General features: G+C 28.8%; 2 pseudogenes; both read left to right on the plus strand.

Moving 5' to 3' along the window:
• Positions 1-538: 538 nt before the first annotated feature.
• Positions 539-18546, plus strand: LOC111032828 (annotated as a pseudogene).
• On the plus strand, positions 16271-17245 carry LOC111032830 (annotated as a pseudogene).
• Positions 18547-18584: the final 38 nt, after the last annotated feature.

The following is an 18584-nucleotide window of genomic DNA, read 5'->3' on the forward strand; positions in this document are numbered from 1 at the left end:
GATCGTGTCATGCATATTTGTATGCAATATAGCAAAATTTGCAACGCGACAGAGAGCTCAATATCGGGACGGATGGCAACCCTAAGTATAAGAGAAAACAATACAAGTTTAGTATCTACTTAAATAAACATTAATTTTTGTTCCTACGTGTAGACTCAATCTAAAAATATGGTCGTTTGAGACGGAAGGCATTATAGGATAACATTTTTAAAATTAATATAAATATATTTTTTTTATTTTATTCCACTTTTAAAACATGGTGCGGTCTTATGAAGATTATGCATTAACTAAACAAATACAATTTTAATATAATTAAACTCAGCTGACCTCCGGCCGCTGATAACGTAGTTTGATGTTTACTCTTTACTCCAAACCAGGGCGGATATTCACCTTGCTCCAAGCCGAACGGATATATGTATATTTTTATGATACTGATATAGGTATAGCGGTTTTTTTTACAGTGATTAAACCGTTTTTATCAACAACTTTCTGGTACATAAACTGTATTCGGACTATTTATTGTGTTATTGTACTCATGTTATCGACTATTTATTTTATTATTGTATTCGTTTAATTTTAAATTTTAAATTTAATTTAAATTTAAATTTTACGTCGTATACGATTGCTGTGCATTTGTACAATTATTATCCATGTTCTAGAATTATTGTTCCTTGGCAGCCGGCGTCAAGTGCATCGTGTATCTCCTCCACTTCTTGCCAGCTGCCCGTTCCACGACCGGCCGGACGACAAGGACGCGAACTGCGCGTTAGGTAATTCATCCGCTGCGCTCAACTGAACAAATCTCTCACGCCGTCGTTCGAGTTTAGCCGCGATTTTACGTCCGAGACACGCCGGGTAACGCATACGCCACCACCTTCAAAATTCAATAAACTATACTCATTTGTGTGTGTCTTCAATCGTCATTTGATTTTCGTTTATTTACCGGGCCTTATTATTTTTCCTAATTCCTTCTGACGAGGAAGTCGGTTTATTTTTATTGTTGTGTAAATACAAAGTCTTACCTGCCGAAAGCATCGGTACTTATTCCACTCGTGCAGCCACACTTGCCCCAACGCAATAGATAGATCTTCAATTATATCATAGATCTTTGACCATAGTTGAACTTAAGCTTGCCCTTTTGACTTATCACTTCTCGCTCAACACCGTCAGCCGTTCACAAATCACGGTACAAGGGAAATACGAATTGCCATAGTCGACAACTTGACATACACAACGATTAACAAGTAAGAATGACAACAATATTTAAAAGTTCAATAGTACAATAGTTAATCCAATATGATATGATGTAGGTATCTAAAACCTATACTAAAACTTAAAACATTTTATTTGATTTTTCAATGTTTCTCGGTAGTTTTTATTGGCCCTAATATTGTGGCATTATGTTAATTGTATTTAATATTATTTTTTTCAAAAATGGTAATCACTAATTAGTCAATTAACCTATGTAGACGGTAATTTAATTGATAGCAATTTATCATAATTCCAACTGGGGTACCTAACTATTGTTGCCATGATTTAAGTTGTTAGGTACATTATATTTGTTTCATCAATTAAGACACTACTTAAGGTGTATTTAAAGTTGTTTGCCATGAGTTGCTTGTATTTATATAGTTTCTAAACTTTTTTTAAGTGAAGGTAAATAGGTAGAGTTCAAAATTTGATTTATAGAAAAAAAACTGTTATAGACATGATGATATTATTCTTAAATAAAATCTAGTTTTACAAATATACAATCAATTATTTGCTTCTCCTATAAAGAATAATATAAGTTAATACTTATATTATAGTGAGTACTGGCGACTGCGTTGTAGTGACTATATGGATAGTAGGTACATAACATTTTAACAACATTGTTTATAATATGTTAATATTGTTTTCAAGTTTTCAGAGTAAGTACTTACAGAAAAAATGGATTTCATTTTAACGGATTTTGATTTGGCAGAAAACATCTTTTATTTCCATAATTCTGAAACTACAAGTTTGACATTTGTGCTCAACTGGGATACACAAGAAAAATTCTACTATAACCTTTTAATTGTAAGCATCGTTATTTTTTACTTTGGTTTTACAATGTTATATATTATATAGTCCAGTGGCGCCGAAGTCAGTTTTTCGAGGTATTGCAAAGCATACCTGCATACCCACCCACCTACCCCCAGTAGGTTGAGTGATTTTTTTTTCCACCAATCAGATCTATAATTTTAATAACTACGAGTAATAAGTAAATTTAATGATTATCAGCAAGGCCGTGTAAAGCGGACAGTGGAGTATATAAACCGGTGACATGGTGGGCTGCAGCGCCACTCTACCCTCAAAATTATTACAGTCATTACTTACATTTTTTTCTATGTTTATATAATATATATATAGTCATATAGATTTAACGGCCAACCGCTATTTAACAAAAGTCCATACAATGTAACTTACTATAAAAAAATAGTTACTACCTGCTACTAAATACTCTGTATCTACCTATATTATATTAATAATACATACATATTTCTTTTTACACTGTGTTGGGTATACCAGTTATAAATTATAATAGAAATTCAAAAAATTGTTTAAATTTCTTACAAAAATTCTCAACTCATTTAAAAAAAATAAAATTAAAATTAGCTTTATTAAAAAAAATGTAGAGTTTAGTAATTAGTATTGTAATTGTTTTAACAGTCTGTCGCTTTTTTTGGAAAATAAATCAATGACGTTTTCTCCGTTGATGTGTAAATCTGGCTCACATGTAATCATCATGAGATTCTGCAGTCGATTTTCATTCATAGTAGTTCTTAATTTAGTTTTTATTAGCTTTAATTTTGAAAAAGACCGTTCAGTTGAAACACTAGAAACTGGTAACGTCATTATAATTTTAAAAAGTAAATAGAGATTTGGGAATATGCTATTTAATTTTACAGTACAAAACATTACGTATATGTGACTTACGCTAGCCATGTTTTTATTATTATCGTTTGAAACTTCTTTATCCTCTAAATCATAACTAAAATCATTAGTATATTCAGTATCTGATTCCTTCTCACTTTCTTCATAATTAACAGATTCCTGTTCATGTAAATAATTTGGAAGCTTTATAGATTGTTCGAGTTCTTCAAAGTTTGTAGAAAATTGAATATATTCAGAAATTAAAAGTTCACGATTTAAATATTTATTGTATATTTTACACACTTCAAAAAATGCATCTTTTGGAAGACAACTAGTTTTATTTCTTATTTCTAGAATCCTTTTTTTTGAAACAAGTGATATATCCTTGAGCAATCCATTACTATTCATTCCAAACCGCTCGTTTAGTTCTGTATGGATTTTATCAAGAGCTGTGTAGAAACATTCAATTTTTAACTTTTTTATGGGGTCTATTATTGGTTCATCTCGACACAATTCTTCACATATTTTACGAACTTTTCTTTGTCGGGGTCTTGATAACGGAACAAACTCAATGTGACAATTTTTATCAAATTCTTCAACTTCTAATTTAATTTTAATAAAACTATTATTTTCTCGGTTGTTTAACTCCGCAATTTTTTTTTTAGCATTTTCTATTAATGTGGTTGCTGCAAGCAAATCTAAGTCTTTGGTCTGTAATATCTTATTTAATGGTTCTAGGGTATGAAATATTTTTTGATAGATGTGTGCTGTGTACAAGAAACGATAGGATTTAAAATACTCTAATAGCCCACTAGCAGTTGCACCAACTTTTGCATCACTTGGTCCTTCTGTTTTGCAAATAACTTCAAGAGTAGCAACAGTAGAATCAAATCTATTTAAAACAGTTTCAAGAGCTGAAGAATGAGAAGACCATCTTGTAGTGCATACCCTTTTAAGAGCCATCATTTTATTATCTTTCCGATCATTTATCCATTTTTGTTGATGCTCTCTGAATGTTGCAACTCTTTTTTTTGAACACCAAATAAATGAATATAGAGTTTCAAGGTTTCCAAATAAATCTATTGCATATTTATTGGAGGACACAACGTTTTTTACAACCAAATTTAAACGATGAGCATGACACCAAATGTACGTAGATTGTTTATTAATATTTTTAATATGAGACTGTAATCCTTGAAATTCTCCTCTCATGTTTGCTGCGCCGTCATAGGACTGACCAATAAGATTTTCTGTCCAGTTTAAATTGAATTTACTCATAACCTTTTTAAATAGTTCAAAAAGATCTATACCAGTTGTATATGCACACTCTGCGATAGCAATAAGTCGTTCATAAACCAGTCCTGTGTTTTCATCAACATATCGGACAATAAATGATGTCTGTTCTTTCCGTGAAAAGTCAAATGTGGAATCTATGGAAATACTAAATAATTGGCTTTTGTAAAGTTCTGTTTTAATAGTTGTAGAAATATCTTGAGCAATACAATCGATTATTTGGTTTTGACGTTCCCAACTGATAAAAGACAATTCTTTTTTACCATTAGTTTTAATTTTAGTTAAGTGTTCACTGAGAACAGCTGATTTTTTAGCCATTAATATGACCATATCCTTAAAATTGCCTTTTGAACTATATGTAGAAGAAAAACTTTCTCTATGTCCTCTAAAAGACAAATTATGTTGGGCTAAAAAAATTACAATATCTATTAATTCAGAAACCACTTGCCTATTGAAGGATATCTGCATTTTCCGCCCATATTCTAAACTTGGAATAATTGGAGCACACTGGGCTCTAGTTTTTATTTTTACTGAAGATAATATATGGTCGGTAGATGTTTCATGTTTGTTGATACTTAAAATACCATTTACCCATGTACAAAATCCATCTTTGGTCCAAGTTTTAGAAGCACTATGATGCATGATGTTACCATATAATAAACAATGTAAGCAAAATAGTTTGTTCGCAGAGGGAGAGTAAGATAACCAATCTCTATGAATTTTGGTACCATCTTGAAGTATTCTGTAAAACCATAAATGATTAAATCGACGACCCAGTGTGTCCTTTGGGTATTTATTTTCAGGTAATTCTTCTGGTAGCGGCTGACATGATCCCATAGAAAAAAAATGATTTCTCAGCTCTGGCGACATTGATTCTTTTTCATATTTTAATAAAATAACTGGATCATTTTTCCATTCTGTAGCCAAAATACAAGTTTTAAAGAGAAAATAAAAATATAATTTAAAGTTTATACATAGGTTTGAATAATATATTATCTCACCTTTTGAAATATCTTTAAATTCACTAAGGGAAGATAAATTAGGTGCACTCTCCACAGCACAATGAAATAATTTCAAACCAGGTTCAACGGATTCATTTTTGTCTACAATCATATTATTGTTTGTACTTATATGCGATTGATTTACAACAGCATCTTCTGAAACATGTGATTGGATATAAATAAAGATTTCAAAATATGAAATAACTCAAATAACCAAAACAATATATACATAATAATATTGTAAACATTGTAAAACTAAGTCATAAGAGTACAGTAAATAATAGCTTATATTCGAAACCAATTGAATTATTTATTATACTCTTAATTGAAAAATACTTTATATTACCTTTTAAAATATCTTTAAATTCATCAGGGGAAGATAAATTAGGTGCAATCCTATTATTGTTTGTACTTATATGCAATTGATTTACAACAGCATCTTCTGAAACAAGTGATTGGATATGAATAAAGATTTCAAAATATGATATAACCGAAATATTATTAGGTACCTACCTATAGCCAAAACTAGTAAGAAGTAAATATAGGTAATAGGTATTCCATATTATTTTTAAATTTATTATATTATACCTAGGTATAGATACAAGTGTAATATGTATGTATTGAGCATGTGTGTATTAAATATGTATTGCAAGAATTGCATATAATTAATGAAGTTAGGAAAAATAAATTCAATAATATCACAAATATACTAACAGATTTAAAAAATAATTTTCTATATTTTGTAAATAATAATAAGTCATAAAAGAAATTTCTTATAAAATATTAAATAAAATATCAATCCTCTCTTTACTAACTGAAGATAATTTTTTAAATTGAAAGAAGTTGTAAATTTAGAACTTTTTAAAACTTCAGGCAAGAAATTTTATTTAGTGTTTATAAATGTTAAATTTTTTTAAAAATTTAAGTAAAGAAATTATTTTTTAATAAATTAGTAGGTAGTTAGGTAGGTAGGTATTTATTTAAATTTAATAATAGGTAATTTGTTGCAATACAATACTTCTTAAAAAATAAAACTAACCAATGTATTAAATTAAAACAAATTTATTTTCTACAGATAATGCATGAAACTGCATTAACTGATTGCTGATGGGTACTAAAAAATTATTTTTATGGGAGCAATTTGATTTTATAATTACCACTTACCAGTATCCACTTTATTTTTTTTTGTAAAGTATGAATTTATTTTGCATTTCTTCGTCGTAATTTTCTCCGTCTTTGGTAGATTTTTGATTTTGCAAGCGACGGTATGTCTGGACCAATTAACATGATTATCAGTAATTTTACGTTCACGGCCACAGTATTTACAAATCATTGTTATTAAAGAATAACACGGAATGAAAAAACCAATAAACCAAAAATATCAGCACAGACGCGCGTCGAGCAGTCAATAATAAAAGAAATTTGTTCACAAAAGGTCACAAATAAAAAGAACCGAGAGGCAAGTCAGGCGAGAAGTATATTGTACATAATACTTATGAGTTATGACTGAATTACTGGTAAGTAGTCGATATCGATAATGAGAACAACGATAAAGAAAAAATATTGTAGTAGTGTCGTCGTGATTAGTGACAGCCGAAGACCGACTAGTGAGTAGTGGGTACTGGGTACAGGCAATAAAATTAGCTATTTATAGAAATCAAATGAGGATATTACGTCTATTGCGTTATCTGTGTTTATAACTGAAGTCTGATATTACTCAATGGTTGAATGGTTTAGCACTTATATTTATCATAATGCATAATGTTAGCTATGATGATAAATAAAATAATTTATAATTTTCATAAATTAAAATAATATTAGCCAGTATGTTTCGCAGGCTTACTACACCCACCCACCCCTAACAGGTATTGCAACTGCAATACCTGGATATAGGGATCGGCGCCACTGATATAGTCTATACAGAGGTGAGTAAAACTAAAAAATATGGTAATCCAAACTTGTTAAGCGTATGTAGTACAATATTGATTTCAAACTCGAACCACACATAATTAATATTTTAATATTAATATTTTTTCTTTGGAATTTAAACTACCTATTTTAAGGTTTGGATTAATTATAAAATTTCCAACTTTTTGTTTCAATTTTTTAAAACTATGTTTGACATTCAAACTCAAACCAAACACCTAAAGTTTGATTCAATTTTTCAAAATTCAAAAGTTATTGACCCACTTCTATAATATGCTTATATGCCTAGGTTTATCTGATTCAATCTATGTACAATATACATCTTTAAGATCTTCAATATATTGCTCACTACTCTTAATTTTGTTAAAAATATTAATAATTTTTATGTATCTACTAGGTATAAAATAATATTTCATTCTTGTTTTATATAGCTATTGGTGTAGGTAGGTATTAGGTACAACCTAACCATCCTTACCCACCTGTTTGTATATTTTATTTATAGTAAAAGTGATTAATGTATAGATTCTATAATAACTTTAAACTTCTGTTAAATTTTATTTTTATAGAAGTCCTTTGCAAATGTGATTGATACACCAAATGATCATTCAATGGTACTCACAAGACCAGGGGAACCAAATTATTTTCATGAAAAGATCCCAGCATTTGATATAAGATACATTGAAGATTGCTTTAAAATCAAAGACTATCCAGATCCAACCAAATATTTGTGAGTATTGTCATCTTGGTTTTATTGCTGAGGAGAAATTGAAGTATAATATAAAACACAATGTTACTAATAAGTAATACCTATTATATGATCATTGTTCAAACATGTCTAAATTTCTGGGCAAATTCAATTTTTTGCAAGTTCATTATATTTATAACAAAGTTTCAATTTGTCTTATATATCAATGTATTTTAACCTTTTGAATAATAATGACGGATATTTACATCATTTGGTATGTATGTCCTCCAGAGTAATGACGTATGCTTACTTAACTGTTAAGTTGTGATGTTTCTAGAATTTTAGTGATTGTACCTACATTAACTAGTACAGAAACCAAACGTGATATAATTAAATATGTGCTGCCATATGTCAACAATATTTTGTAACTTCATAATAATTCACCCTGAGGATGACTATAAAAGTAAATTAACTCTCGAAAAGATTAATAATATATAGGATGATTAATTCTCTAAGTAGACATACAACTCTACAAGTCACACAACTTCAACTTTAGTAGATAACTTTGTTGCTATCTCCATGAATATTAGAGAATTTTTCTCTTATGTTCATGACTGAGACCACGTACATTCACATAGTCAACCTGTGTTCAATCTGGTTAGTTAATAGTTGTTCTTTTCTCTTTGAACACATATTGTCATCAATTAAAACAATTTTTCATCAGGCCTAGATTTTTTTGTCATAGCTTTACTATGCATTCTTTCTTATGTAATAAGTCCAATCTACTACTATGCCACAGTTATAAGTTTTTCACATAATTTCGTGGACATAATTTCTTTTCCAACAGTTAGTAAAATCTAAATACACAAAGACAAAATAATGACGATTATTGCCATCAAGCACTTCATTGAGATTACGGAAAATAATACTCCTCTTTATTTTCGGTTAGACTAGATAATTATAATGATAAATAATTCTGTTTTTTTTTTTTCAAAATACTTACTATGATTAAAATTGATATTTATTTTATAGAATTAAAAACACAAGCCATTCAAATTATGCAAAAGATGATATATTTGATTGTTGGCTCTATCAGAAAAAAAGTGGTCTGATTCAGTCCCAGGTTCCAAAAACCAAAAATAATATTTGTAAAATCAAAATTAAGTCGTCATCTACCAACTCTAATTCTCAAGTAACAAGGTATGTATGGTTATCAAACATTAGTCATCATCTTATCTTAAACAAATTACACTTTAATTGTTAATTAAATAAAAAAATTATATATATAAGTTGAGATCTAAGCAAGTGTCGGGTATGTAGTTAAAATGTTGTGATTAAAATACTATATAATTCATAGTAATATGTTTAAACTTTTTTTTTGTTGAGTTCATGACCTTTTTCCTGCGGTTCCTTGAATATCATTATAAATGTTTACTGCGTATCAATTTACCCATGATGTTAAATTGAATTTTTATAGCCAATAGAACACTTTTATATGTGTCTTGTAATTTCTGTAACCTCTACTCTATCCATCTGATTAATATGTATTCATAATAAAATTGTCATATATTTCATGAATTTAAAAGATTTAACTTTGTTTATGTTTATTATCAACATTTAATTCTTGTATTAACACGTTGACTGCCATGCAGCCGCCAGTGTCCGTATAAAAATAATTAGGTATTGATAATTTTTAGACCGCCGGCTGCTGCACCATATTATTTGTAGGAGGCCATACGTCAGCAGGCTGCCGTAAATTAATTTGGATTTATATTATTAACTTTTCCTTGGTGTTACAATAATGATCTAGAACAGCGTTGACGACAATTTTTCAACATTTTTCAAATGTCAAGGGTTCCGCCAGATGTATGAAACTATTGAGAAAATTATGTTTATTTAATGTTTGTTATTTAAAATATTTTTGATTGAACATTTTTTTTTAAACTAAGTTTAATAATGAAAAGTCATTAACAGTATCATTAAAATATTATTTAGACTTGAGAGTTTAGAGAATTGATTTTCCTTTTTTTATTTAGAAAAATTGTAGTTGAGTTGGATTAGACATTAGGGTTCCGCAAAACCTACACAATTTTTTAAGGGTGCCGTGGTCGTAAAAGTTTGGGAACCGCTGATCTAGAAAATGCGCTGTGGCGTAACAGGAATAATTGCAATTTTTTGATGTATAAAACATTATTTTAACATTTTTTTTTGTATTTTTAATTTTTTTTCAAATTCAATAGTATACATACAAGTTTATAATGACACTGAAAAATGAACTTGGCGTCCAAATAATAAATATTCATGGCAGTCAACGTGTTAAAAATATTCTTAACCGTATTAATGATATATTTATTATGACTTGCATATTGCTGATTAAAAATATTATAATTTTAGATCAAACAATGATGTTGATGATATTCCGCCATCAAATTTTTCAACAAAGGTTCGTTCAGTGAAGAAGTAAATATTATGTGTTTATTGTTTATTGTATTTATGTTTAATGTTTAAATCTTTTTTATGAAGCACAAAAAGTCCTTATGCCCACAAAGAAGAGATGAGTATTGTTTATTATATCATTAAGAACAATTATGCTCTAGATGTTAAAGAGAGAGTAATGTGGCAACAGATGGAAAGTGACAACGTAAGTAAATTAATGGAATTTAAAGTTTGTTTTGAAATTTTTTAACAAGAGTCTTGTTTTTTTGATCTTCTAGGTATGTAGACATCGTACATGGCAATCTATGAGACAAAGATTACATATTTAAAACACATAAAACATGCTTTACAGTCAGGAAATCATAGATTTCCGTTTCTTTCAAGAAGTGATTTGAAACTATTGCGACAAGGGTATGTTCCTATATTGTTTTGTTATTTTTTAAATATTTATGTTTATATTTAATTATATAGTAGTAAAAATTATTTTACCAATCTATATTTTAGTTTAGGTATTGAACCAATGAATAAAGACGATAAAGAAGCAACAAAGTCTCTCTATACTTGTCTCTCGTTCAATCATTCATCTCATATGGAATCTGCATTTAGGGTCAAGCATATGACTCTCATAGGTATCGTTTAAAAATTACTTTAAACAGACTAATTAAATTTTTATTACTTAAGCCTATGTTTTATAGCAACAATTTAGCGTATTTAGAACTTAATGTAGCGTCTATCGATAATCTATGTGTAAGTAACACCCTAATTAGTTTATTTAGATTTAAGCAAAACATTACCCAGGTGGATCACTCATATAATGAACGTTATAAAGATAATGTTAATATACCTGTGCATCATTTTAAAAACCAAATTGGTCTCAAATGTTGTATATCCGTTGCCATTCAAATTTGTAGATTATGCAAAATTAATATTTATGACTTTTTTAATCTATATATGTTTAAGTTATTTATAAAAAAAAATAGATTTTTCTAAACTTCAGCTACTATAATCCTATCTACGTATTTATATTTTGTTCTATTATCTACTTAAAAAATATTTTACTATGTCTTTTTTGTCCTATGAATTTTTTTTTTTTTTGTTAACTATACTGTATATAATATAATATGCTGAACTCAAATTCTCAATCCCCACCACAAGCATTACGCTTATAGGGGGGTTTGCAGATTGTATTAATTTGTAATTTCTTTTGTATTTTGTTGTTTGCAAGAAATATATTATTATTATTATTATTAACTCCCGATTCAATGAAGAATGACTCAACAGTTGGTCATCAGACAGTTCCTAAATGCAGCTGGCAACAAAATGCACATTGTACACTATTTTGATGCTAGAAATTCTTAATATCATTTTCAGATAGTTATTGAAAAATTTCTATCAGCAAACATTTTATAAATTAAACCTTAACATATTGAAAAATGTATGTCATAATATTTTATATTGTCATTTATTAATTTATCAAAGGCGATAGGCATATAAATAATTAGTTAATCAAAATTAAATATCTATAGGTACTGAAATTGCTTTTTTTGATTAGCATGGTGGTTGATTGTCGGCACCTAAGACAAAACATTCCACAACAGTTAAAGAAATAAAATCGTTTCTCCTGTTGTATATTATAATATCTTGACTTGTTTATTGTAGGACTCCATTATTTTTTTCAGTCAAGTTACAGTTATCTTAGATGAGTTTATTGATTTTACAATGATGAGTTGTATTGTGTGTGTGTGTGTGTGTGTGTGTACCAGAGGTGTATATAGGATTTTCTTGAGTAGGGGATATGAACTCACCAGTGGTTACTAACTCGAGGTTAGGTTACTCCCCTCATCGGCAATGTTGCCCTAAATTATAATAATTCTTTTACTTCATCAACACAAAATATGTTACCAATATTTTAGTGATATATAATATAACATACATGTTAATATGTTACCTACTTGAGATTAAATATTTTGTTAAAACAAAATTCCTATTTCAAATATATGGCATTCAAACATTATTTTTTCCAAAACATATAAAATATTTAAGGACAGAATCACTCATAATGCTTCTTATAAAAGATTTAACCCTCTCAAATTAGCACATAAATTATTAAATTCCTAAAGGTTATTTTCTAATATATTGAAATTTTTGCCTACGTTTAAATTATAACTATCCCAAAATTTTAAAAACTCAATTTTTTATTTGTTTAGAAGTACCACCAATACATTTCAGAATTTTTTTAGATTTATGTTATGTTATAATAGTTAAAAAATATTACTATTCAACAACTCACATATAACAACAAAAGTTAACTAGGTATCATGAACTTTAATGTAGGAATGGATAACTGTTGACTATAGGTAAAATAAGTATTATAATATAAAATTAGATTTACTATTTGGAATACTTAATAGGTACCTATTATAGGCCCCGAAATTGCAATAAAATCACCCTATCTCCTTAATTTACAACAACAACCGTGAAAAGACTAAAATTTAAATGTTGAAATTTTTGATGAACTTTCGAACATTAATAGACATTATTTAGAATATTATATGAGTACAGAGCACATATGTTCTAAAAATAAATATGTGCCATGCAGTTGTATAATAATTGCTTTGTATATTAATTGTAGGTACACAATAAATACTTAAATACATATTAAGAATATATCATGTTTTTTTCTCAGAATCAAAATTTATAACTATTTCAATAAAAAAATGACTTGTTGTTAAAAGTCAAATCTGTTACAAGTTTGTGCCTAAGATTAATTTAAATTAATCCGTACCCATTGAACGTTAGCATTTTATTAAATATTTAAAATTTAGAAAGGTACGTGTAGCGTTCTCTTTTAGTGGTAGGTAGATCGACTGCCAAGTGCAGAGACTTAAATAATTTTATTGAAGTAACATACATGTTTTTGAGATGCAAAATAGTAAAAAAAAAAAAGGTCAGGGGGGATCCATCCCGCATTTCCGATATCCCCAGTGAATATGTCCCTGCTGTGTGCACAATAAGTATCTAGTTGGAATAGAATTTCGATTTTCAGCTTCAGTATCTTTTCGGATGGGAAAGTAAATCCATACTATCTAGTTGCCACTTTTAAGAAACAGTCAAACTTTAAACTTCCCACACACCTAGAAATGGGATAGGTAGTTAAATTAAATCCCACCGCTAATGTTGCATACTAAAAACTCTGTTTCATTGTTTTTTTTTTTTACTAACTGAAACCTTAATTGATTTAAACATCCAGTGTTAAGCGTTAAAAATTCTAAAGTAACAAATTGTAAGTAGTAAAATTGAGATACTTAGTTATTTAGTTGTAATTTTTTATGATTCATTTAAAATCAATAGGTCTCAATTTAAAACTGTTGAAATATTTAATTTAAAATTGGATAGTTGGTTCTTTTTTTTTAGTTCGAATATTTCTGTTGCTGTGAGAATATAATAGTATTTACACTGCCCCTGTGTTGTCTAGACTTAACTATTGAAACTAGTTGTTTCAAGAATTAAACATCAAACATAAAAAAGGTATATATTAAACTAACAATTGTATGTAGTTATTTTCAGATATTTTAGTTTTAAGTTTAAATAATATTGTGTTCAATGCAAAATATTTGTAAAGTTGTTATAAACTAAAATTCAATATGAGTTTAGTACTTAAGTCGAAATGATGGCAAATTGCATCGCTAAATGTTATTGTGATTACACGGGCGCACAGCTATGGGGTTATTTGAACTTCGTTATTAAGGAAAAACGGTTATTCTTAAGCGAAACTAGATTTTGAAAAAATTGACTTTGCTTAAATGACAGATACACAAAATATTTTTCAAATGTTTGTATGATTATTTTCCTGATAATAAACAATTTTCAAAGTTTCTTAACTCTGAGCTTTTTGTATGAATAAGAAATTTTTGATTTGTATAAGTTTATAAATTATTGTTGTTGAAAAATGTTTGACCCAATTAAAAAACTTGAAATGTATTTAAAGGTTCTTCATACATTTTAATTAGAGTAATTAAAAAAAAAATCATAAATCCACAACAAATTTTTATGAGCGTCTAAAGTTAGAATCACCAACATTTGCAAATTCTTTTAAGTTAGACATTCGTAAAGGTTTTATTTTTTTTATCTCATAGTTGAAAATTGAATACAAAATTCTTTATAAGTTTTTCTACCAATTTTTTTCGATGTATAAATAATGATTTTTTTATTTTGTTCTAATTCAAAAACAATCAGGTGTAAATACTCAAAATGTTCACTAAATATTTATATTAGCTTATTCTTTACATGGTCGTATAATTTTTAAAATATTTCGAATCTAATTGAACTATATTGATTGACATTTTCTATTTTTACTTATAAACAAAAAAATTTTCTGTAAGTATCGATTACATTTATTTCGATCTGCTAAACAGATAGAAAATATAATACAAGGTTCTTCAATCCTCATAAATTATTACATTAGCGTTTTAATATCAGGTTTTAAAAATACGTTTATACCTATAAAGTTTTTTTTAAAAGCATTTTAAGTTAGAAATATTGTCAAGTAATGACATTTTTATATCCTACGGTTGAAAATTTAAAGCAAAGTTTCTCGTGAGTAAATATTGTATCCAAAATCTCTAAAAAATATATTTGTAACACAGACATAAATGTGAACATATCTAGGTATAATTATAAATAAATATACATATATTATGTGTGTACTATAGTCTCGGAGGAATAGTTGGTCTCAGATCACTTTTTTTCGTATTGTTGTATGCAGTTATAATTATTATTGTAACCATGTGAAACCATAAAAATAATAAATTATTTAAAACAAAATTATGCCTTTGTATATTTTTCATTATTTCTGTTATGAGGCAATAAGAAATATTTCCCGGTAATCCGAAAATTCCCTATCCGCTAATGGTTCTTTACACAGCATTTTATATGCTGCTCGATCCATGATAAAGTACAAAAGTGAAGACGTTTGAGCAAAATATTACTTTGAAAATATGTAAATAAAAACACAATTAGCAAAAATTCGGTCACATTGACGGTCGTACGGACAGAAGTGATTGGAAGCAATAATTTAATATTTAACAGCGGTGAAAAAGGTTAATGCAACACTAGGGATCTCTAAGATCTGATGTATTTTACAACTAATATCAGTTCCGTTTGAAAATATTTTCAAATGCTATCGATATTTTCAACCGTATACCTGTGGATACACAACCGTGTTTTTAACCACCCGGCGATTCGGCGGCCGAACGATTCGAGAGATAGTGTTCTCTTATCATTTTAAATCCTGACTGGTCGCAAACGGAACGAACCGCAACGTTCGTCACTTCAAGTCAGATGCTAATATTTGTGATTTTGTGTTTACTGTTTATGCACTGGTGTGACGAGACGTGCGTGATACCGATCGGTGTTATTCGGCAAGACGTCAGACAGCGGCCCTTAGCATTGTTGGGTAATAAATCATTTATCGTTACCGTTACGAACTTACTACTGCCTACGATCTACATCGAAGTACCTATGGAAACATTTCAAATCGTCGTGTCACTGTTGCCATGATTCTCACTCCTTCAGGTAAATCAATCACTCGACGAGAGGCAATTAATGTTCGCAATCTACGAGGGCCGTCGTTCGTAGTAGCCAGTCAAAACAGACGTAGGTAGAACTCTCTCTACTCTTTAGAGAAGTCTCTTTCGTTTCAGTCTGTGGAAGTTTGGAAGTGGCAGTGATAACGAATCAGCGACAAGTACGTTACCGTATAGGTAATATTGTTGATATAATAATTATTATTTTTGTTTAGTTTCAAATCATTTAAAATGGGTATAACGTTCCGTGGAAGAATTTCAACATCGTTTGCCATCCCGACTGTAGTCTTTGTTTAGATAAACGGTATTTAAAGTCCCTCGAACTTAAACGGGCTGAAGAGGTAGCCTATAATATTATAGATATTTTTACGTTGCTTGGATCTCCTACTATTTTGCAGTCTGATAATGGACGAGAATTTTCAAACCAAATAGTGTCTAATTTAAGAAACATGTAGACCGAATTAAAAACAGTTCAATGCAAACCGAGGCACAGTCAATCTCAAGTTAGTGTAGAACGTGCAAATCAAGATATTGAAAATATGTTGACAACATGGATGCAAGATGAAAAAAACCGACACTGGAGCAAAGAACTTCGATTCATCCAGCTTATGAAAAAGCGAGCTTATCATTCTGGTATTAAAATGTCTCCATATGAAGCTTTATTTGGCTGCAAAATTAAAATTGGTCTAAACACTTTAAATTTATCAGACGATGTAATAAATGTAATAAGTACGATAGAAAATGAAGAACAGTTGGCTGAATTAATTACAGAACTGTCACAAAATATCGAAAATGAAGTATCAGCTGACACAAAACAAATTACAGAACAACGATTAGCTACAACTATCAAATTAAATAACGAAAACGCCAATGTCATGCGAACTAGAGCCAAGGAAAATCTGGAAAATCAAGCAAAAAAAATGATGGCGTGGTCGGATAAGAAGCTATTACCGGTGGAAATTCATTCACCTGTACGTGTTCCAGTTCCTGAGGTAGATAAAGGACGTTTAGATGCACGAAATATACTGGCAATTGTTTTAGAGGTAATAAATAAGTTTAAAAATTATGCGTTTAATATTAATAACTATAAGATAATTTTTTTTTTTAGGTGACAACTGATGGTTTTTATTGATTAGGAACTCGGGATGGAGTTCTGATGCAGTTATATGCCAGAAGTCAGTTTACCGTATGCCAGTAAAAGCTACTACAAATTGACGAGATTCCAATAGACACAGAAGTGGCATTACGAACTGTCGCAAAGGAACAGTCCACAGGAACTATCCAAGGATTCCTAAAATGTGTCTGTAAGACCAAGTGTCAAAATAAAGTGCATTTGCCTTAAAAATAATGTTTTGTGCCCTTCAAAATGTCATTTTTCTACAACATGTTGTAATAAGTAGCTATTAGTTTAAGTAAAATGTATAAATAATATTACTATTATAATGTGTAAAAATATTTATAATATAAATAATATATAATTAATAATAAGTATAATTAAATAAATAAAAATTAATATGATGTTTTAACAGATTATGAGAAATTGTTTGTTACTCTGCCTAAAAAGAAATTGGCATTTTACATAATTTTATAAAATACCTAGGTTATATGTAAAATGATATTAAAAATGATATGTTTTATCTACATTGCCTAAAATGGGTCGGCAATATGCATAATGCCTAGGTAGTTTGCAAAATACCGGAATTGTCTATATTGCCGGTGACACATATATATATAAAAAAATACATAAACGTAAATTAATCTGTTTTCTATTCTCTCTTTAAAAAACTAAGCTTGTGCTATTGAGCGAGAGTTCAAAAACAATTTTGATAAAAAGGTGGTTTCAATGAAAGTTTCTAAAGAAATTACTATAATTTTTAAAATAGCAATGAAAGATCAAAAAATGGGAAAAAACCAAACAAAATTATATTTTATAAGTACATAAATATAATGATTATATTATAATCAGTAGAAATATGGCATACACATTTTTTTTAAAGAAAAAAATCTTTGGCACGGAGAACGTCTAGCAGAACAGCTAGTATCTTAATACCAACAATCATAACTAATGGACAGGCACAAATGGTGTATAAAGTATTCTAAATTTACGGAAACCTATTTAACCTTTATTTAGTTATTAATATCTAAAAATTACTTTTTCATACCTATTGTCTATCGAAAAAGTTTAGACAGTCAACATTATATGGCATTAGGCTGGGAGTTATATTTAAGATTGGACGATTATTGAAAATACTATCAGGCAATAACTTTGGATTAAATATGCAACTTTTGTGCAACCATCCAAAAGAAATGCAATTAGCATTATTCATTTTCACTCGGATATGCAAAAATATTAACTTTGTTTTATAATCAGAATAATTATTTTCCGTGAAATACATAAAAATTTACATTTGCATAATTTAAGTCTGTGCCTTATTTATGAGCATGAAAACATAACTATATTGTTATTTTCTTTATTCTATTTTACTCATAAGTACAAGTACATGCTTTTATAATTTATAAGAATGATTTTGAAAAGTTAGCTTTATTAGACTAAACTAATTTTTGTTTCCAATATTTTATTTAGGTAAGGACTTGGTCTATTTTACGTGATGATGATTTTGTTGTTGCTGGAAGCAATGATGCAGAACTATGTACATGGGAGATATCAAAAATGAATAATGAAGAATCAGATATTAAAATGTCTAAGCTTTTGACTTCAGATAACTTCCAGGATTTTGCTGGTAATGTTTATTTCACTAGTTT

The sequence above is a fragment of the Myzus persicae genome, unplaced genomic scaffold (assembly GCF_001856785.1).
Source record: "Myzus persicae strain clone G006 unplaced genomic scaffold, MPER_G0061.0, whole genome shotgun sequence".
NCBI lineage: Eukaryota > Metazoa > Arthropoda > Insecta > Hemiptera > Aphididae > Myzus > Myzus persicae.